Raw genomic sequence first — 7,242 nt, forward strand, 5'->3', positions numbered from 1 at the left:
TGGATAGCTTTAATTATCAATTAAAATTACTTCACGACTAGAAACCAAAATTAAAAAAAAAAAAACACACATTACTTCACAGAAAAAAAATCTAAACCTAAAAATTTCATCTTAGCTAGTAATTATTAACTAGCTAATATCAAGTAATTCTAGAAGTCTGCGTAGCTTTTTTTTTTTTTTTTAATGGAGAAATGTTAGTTTTTTCTAGTGTTTTTTTTGGAGTCCTTCTATACTGACATGACATCCTATTTTTAATTTAAAAAATATATATTACAGTTTGATTTCTCTTATTTATTTTTATTAAAAAAATAAAAGTGTGCCATGTCAGTATAGAAAAATTTCAAAAAGACACTAAAATGAGCTTTAACATTACCCATTTTTATGTCATTCCAAAAATAGTGTGATTTTCAAAATCATCATTTGATCAAAATTCAACATTGACAATCACAAACCAAATAATAATTTTAAAAACCGCATCGTATTTAGATGGACACAAAAAAAAATAAATTAGTATCACTCGTTAATTTCTCCATATCCCATTATGGGGGTGATTTTTAAGGACGGGTCTGTTTTGTAAAATTCTGAAAAGTATTTCTTTTTATTTTTTCTAATTTTGAAAAGCATTTGTTATTTTGGGTTTTAATAATTTTTTTAGAAATGCTAGAAGTTATCGAGAGATAAATAGTAAGTTGATGCGGAGCTTATAAGGAAAAGAGAATGGGGAGGAACCAATAAACACAATCTAGTAGCATTAACAGAACTGGTACGTAGAAACTCTATCTCAATTATCAGATGATGAAGATAAAAATGTATCAGTATTATCAGGATATGCTCAAGATCCTTATGCAGATTCTCAGGATCCTTATGTAGATTTAAAATTATGAAGAATTATGACATAAAGACTTTTTTTAAGAAGCAATATGACATAAGAATTTTGAAGAAGCATTTATGATATGAAGACTTTATAAATCATTATCAGTTTCACACCTGCCGACGCAAAAGATAAAATAATCAATGTTCAAGAATTATTGCTGCATCCGCCGACGCAAAAGACAAAATAATAGATGCTGTTCAGAAGATTGAATTATTGCTGCATCCGCCGACGCAAAAGACAAAATAATAGATACTGTTCAGAAGATTGAATTATTGCTGCATCCGCCGACGCAAAAGACAAAATAATAGATACTGTTCAGAAGATTGAATTATTGCTGCATCCGCCGACGCAAAAGACAAATAATCAATGCTGCTCAGAAGATTTAAGAATTATTGCTACTTTTACTGTTCAGAAGACATGCGGAATATTGAAATATTACTCCCTTTACTGTTCAAAAAGATATGCAGAATATTTACTACTGTTCATATTTGTAGTTTTCCTTTTCTTTTAGCCTATAAAAGGGCTGTAAGATATGTTAAAAGGCAGCGGCCATTTGAGAGGTAATTTGAGACGCAACTCAGAGAAAAACTTGAGTGCCTATCGTCCCTAGCCTTTCAATCTTGTAAAATTTCCTATCTTTCCTTTTCCTTTTCCTTTCCTTGTATCTTCAGCCTCAGCATCAAGGCTTTGAAGCTTGTATCTATTTCTATTTTGAATCAATATATCAAGTAAGAATGTTTATTACTTTATCTCTATCTTCACTTAATGATTCTCCTTTATATTATGTTCATATTTTTGAATTATTTTATTAAATCATTTTCTTAAATTACCTTCATTATCTTCATTATTTCTCTGTCATACTCATTACTATCACCTGGGTTAGTTTATGGTATCAGAGCCAAGGGTGAGTAGAGAGAGGTGATTTGAGACTCAACTCAAAGAAAAACTTGAGTGTATATCGTCCCGGCCTAGCCTTTCAATCTTGTAAAAATTTTCTTCCCTTTCCTTGCATCTCTCAGCCTCTGAATGAAAGGCGTATACAATTAGCCTTGTGATCTTGAGCCTTTCTTCAGACACATCAAGCTAGCTAGTAGTTAGGAACCCAGAGAAGGGTATCGCTAGCAAATTAAGGAAGTGGCCGGCAAATAGCGACGCTTCCTGGCTTAACTTTGAGGACCTTAAAAGCTTCTGCAGCAGCTGATGCACCAGTGTGGCAAGCGGCTATTGCATTCACTCTTCTCCCCTGATCACCAGACTCCAGTAATGGGACCATATAAGTCCTTGCGTCAGGGATTTCATGGCACAGAAAAACAACATGCGCATAGTTTTGTCTGTGGCACACTATCTTCATGTCTGCATTAATCCGGCCTATATATGCACTTCTGCAATGCTGTAGTAGTACTCTTGCTTGTCACTTTGTCAGTGTCTTTTGGCACCTGATCTGTTGAAAACACTCGAACGTTTTTCCCGAGCTTTGAAACGCCATAATCGACCAGAGATTCTAAGGATGTTGCGCAGTAACTATGATCTGTGTTCGGTGTCCCACACATCTCGACTGTGCTTTTAATAATCTTTGCCTCCTCCACGTACAGCATTTGGTAACCTGTCACTTGAAAAGGCTGCAGCTTGATGTTGTTCTAACCTTACTAAAACACGTAATTAAAACAACCAATGGTAAGTAGCGATCTAGTCTCGTCATGATGAAACTGCTACGAATATTATTCGTTGGACGAGCTCCGATCGGCGTTCCAACCAAACGTCTCAAACTTATCTTCGTTCGGACGGAGTGATTATGACACTGGCCGAATGCCTCGATTTTCTCTATTAATCTCAATTCTAGACGTGTCGTTTGGATGCCATCCGAACGCCACTCCGACCGAAACTCAGTGGAGTCTCATTTATTTGTCATAACTTGGACCCTACATATACATACACAAAGGATTCCGTGTTATCTTATGTTTTTTTTTTTGATTTGTTACGTCTTATCCATTATAAGTTTGCGTGTAATTTATGATAAGAAGATGGAAAAGGTTAAAAGAAAAAGTATGAAAATGTTACGCTATATATTCCAACAATTTCTCAAGCTTTTTCCCTAATGTGCAAGGACATCAAGAGATAGCCCTCTCTATCATCTATGCTGTATCTGGCATCAATAATTACTTTGTGGAATTGAACAACTTGTCAAAAAAAAAAAAAAAAAACGAAAAACCAATGAAAGAGAAAGCCAAGTAAGTTTTCTATTTTTTTTATTATAATTCTTTTTAATTAAAAGCCAAGTAATTAAGTAATTGACTAATTGAGTGCAACTTATCATGCATGTATATATATCCCGTTGTAAACTAATGCCTCAGCCTTTTAGATGCTTAGCTTAAGCTGGATCACTCATTTTTTATATTTTATTTTTCAAGAAATGGAGCAATTAATTTAGCCAAAAAAAAAAAAGGTGTCATCGTCCTTTTTGTTGTTGCTATATTGGTGACAGTAAGTCCAATTTGCGTGTCCAATGAAAAAAATGGTCTAACCTGTAATGCTCCCGAGATTAATTAAGTGATAATTAATTCGGAGTGTTATCGTAATCTCTTTGAGCTTATTTATTAAGGAAATTAGTCGAAAAAATTACTAAGATCCCCAGATCGATCATAAGGCAATGCAACGAAAAGAAAATACCGATCTTTTACACCACAAGATAACCATACAACTAGATAAATAGAGCATAGTGAAGCTCAAGCTAGTAAGAAGGGCTTATGCCTATATCCTGCTCCCATCTCTTTGGAGCAGATCATATAATATGATAATATCACACAAAATCAAAGAAACTTGAAGCAAACTATATATAATCTACTCCAATCTTTATTTCTTTTTTCTTTTTTATCCAAGCTTACCCGCTTCAGATTTAATTCTAGGTGTCAGGAACCATGTTTTTCTAGCTCATGCATGTCTCTTATAATATATCATACGTACAGGAACAGAACCAGAATTTTTCATAATCGCCAAAGCATGAGTTAGGGGCCAAAACCGAGAGGCCCCGATCCCGAGATTCCATCCCTGGCACGTACTTTCTTCTCATGATTAAAAAGTAACTAAATAAAAACTTTTGTAAAAAACTCTACAAATATTAACCAAGTCGAATTTGAAAGACATGTATTCTAACAACTTGTAGAGATTTCCCCTAATGTAAGGACATCGAGACTAAATCTCGATTCAACAAATATTACAAGGCCGATGCTACTTTCTAAACAGAAGGTCACCAGTGAAAATGAAAAGAAAGAGAATGCATCAGCTTCCTGTAATATATTATTCCTTTTTGGTTGTGGCCTTTATATCACATTTACGGTATTTACTATGTTTATTATTTTTTCAATAAACATATACGGCATTATGGATATTTCCATTAATTTAGATTACCGTAAATATGGAATCGGTATTATGGTTATTTCTATTTATTTAGATTACCGTAAATATGGAATCGGTTAATTGATTTTAAAATCAATTAACGATATTGTTTCCTTGATGGAAGGAAACAAATACGGTGTTTACCATTTTGAGGGTCCCTGACCTAGCCTATAAATAGAGTGCCTGTGTACACCATCAGTACATCCATCAAGCAATAGGCATAGGTTAGAAGATCCCTCAAATAATCTTTCTTGTTCTTCAGATGGATCGTGGAGACGCTTGAGCAAACATGGCTAGAGGTAAGCCTGAATCCTGTTTATTCGTTTTCCGCTGCGCATGTTAGATTAAATAATATGTTGATTATTTCTAACATGTGGTATCAGAGCCAGCCTCTGTGCTATTTTGCTCAGCATATAATTTTACTATGCGTTATCAATATTGAATCAAGTATTTTTTATTGGTTATCAATATTGAATCAAGTATATTCTATTTGGTATTGTTCACTTCTGTTTGTCAATATTGTTTGAGCAATATTTCGTCTTTTGTGACATGATAGAAACGCATTAGCGATTATTTTGTGAATATTTGTTGTTCACGTACTGTTTGTGAAAACCCATAAATTTGATAAAACTATTTTTTGTTTTATCACTATTCTGTGTATTATGATATACTGCCTAATTTTGAGTTGTTGTAATTTTGATATGGGTATTTTCATAGAGGGGTGGCGGCTAGGGTTCCATTTTTTGGGGTTTTCAACCCATCTGGAACATTACGGGTCGGGTTGGTTGGTGACTGGGTAGGGTTTCGACCCATTAAAGTTTTTGGGTTTGATATATTTTCGGGTAGGGTTTTTTAAAACCCATGCAGTTTTGGGCCATTTAAGTGGGCTGACCTAGTTTGGGCCAGCACTATACATAGACCCAGAGGCCTGACCCGATTAAGTGGGTTGACCTAATTGCCAAATACAGTAGCCCATTTGGAGTCTTGTGACTCAAAAGCCCAACCCAATATAGTAGCCCAATACAGATACCCAACCCAAATTAAGTGGGTTAACCCAATTGGGTCAGCCCAATACAGCAACCCTTTTCAGTAACCCATCAAGTTCTTTTTAAAAGGGGAATTTAGGCCTTATGGTGTTTAGAACCTGGGTTCACCAGGTGTAAAGAGCCTTGGCCACTTACTAAACCATTAGGCCATGTGTTTTATTATGTCCTCATATTAAAGTTTTATTCCCTTTATTATTTACAGTACTGTGTATTAAAATTATTGTTTATTTAATACATGAATTGAGGAATATATATTTTAAATTTATATTGTTTAAATATAAATTGTTTGATGCCTAGACCTAAGAATAATTAACAATACCATATATACTGGTGTGTTTACAGTAATATCTAAGAATGCAATGTCGGGGAAAGTTCTGGCAAGGAAAGTCTTGGGATTTAAGTGTGTCCGGTGTGACCCCCCTCACTTTCCTGGGAGCTCATCTGCTTGCACCTTGGAAAATGCTGTTTACCCCATTTAAGTATTGGTTTGTTATATTCCTAAGGCCATTAAGGGGCATCTATAAAGTTGTTAGATGTTAATGAAGTAGCAATTATCATGATAATTTTGGGAGAGCCACAGCATCCCAATTTTGAATGACAATTGCATCAAGATTACACACACGTAATTATCATAATAATTATGGGAGAGCCAAAGCATCCCATTTTTGTATGATAATTACATCAGGATCACACGCATGAACCTCATAAAGATTTATTAGATGTTCATGAATTACAGCGTGATTATTATGATTTTGGGAGAGCCAAAGCATCCTAATTTTGTAATAATTGCATAAGGATCGTACACATGAACTTCGTATAGAAAAATTAACATCGTATTGTAATTAACTCATAAATTTAATTACCTATCCCCAAAGGGAAGTTTTTATTTTTATGACTTAATTAGAATGAGATAACAAATTTAGTATTAAAAGTAAAATTTCTTTCGGTTGCCCAAAGGTACGAAGAATTTTATTTATTAATATTTAAATTTATTAGTCTTATCAATAAAGAGTAAATTTCATGCGTGATGCAACCTTTGCCCAAAGGTAGGTTGAAATTTACTATTTAAATTGGCATTGGCTAATTTAAAATAAAGTTACTTCATAGCATTAAAGTATTTATTTTAATTTTGGGTTATTGCAGCTATTCCTGTTACTCTACCTTTTGGTGGTTTTATATTCCAATACATTATGATAATATTTTTCTGACTGGAAAAATGATTGATATGCTTTTTCATTTGGGGTGTTAAAAATTTTGGTACTCCGTGTGGACAAACCACCTACTCCCGCGGAATTAAGTACGCCACGTGAGATTATTAAGCATGAACGGTGGGAGTGATTTAATCACTTAAGTTAGATGTTCATAAAATCTCATGTCACTAAAGTCATCAGGGATTTATTCCTGAATGTTTTAGAGCCAAAGTTTTATAAAGGTTGTTTATGAACATTTAGTAAGTTCAAACAAAACTTGGCCAGCACCCTAATAGAAAAAGCTTTAAAGACAAACCTTTTACAGTTTCTGAAGTGTTTATAATCCCATTATGGGAATGAAGGATATTATAGATTAGCTTAAGTCCCTAAGGATTGAAATTTCTGAGTCATTGTTGGTCTATTTCAATTTTTTGAATTCTCTCTTCTAAGTGTAGAATTTTATCTTGTAACACACGTAAGGATAAATGGTTAGTAATAAACTTATAACCATGTGTGTTCAAGGATATGAGAGAATTTATAAAGTGTTCACATGATTACTCATGTCAAGGGAAGGACCAATAAATGCAATCATGTCCAACACTTAAAGCATGAGAATAAGGTGCCAATAAAGTATTATGACAATCAAGATACATATTTCTCATGAAATAAGGAAAATTAAGGGCATATAAAGAAAGATTGCATGAAGTATAAGAAATGACTTAAAATAAAGATAATCTCC

This window comes from Alnus glutinosa, chromosome 9 (genome assembly GCF_958979055.1).
Source record: "Alnus glutinosa chromosome 9, dhAlnGlut1.1, whole genome shotgun sequence".
Classification (NCBI taxonomy): domain Eukaryota; kingdom Viridiplantae; phylum Streptophyta; class Magnoliopsida; order Fagales; family Betulaceae; genus Alnus; species Alnus glutinosa.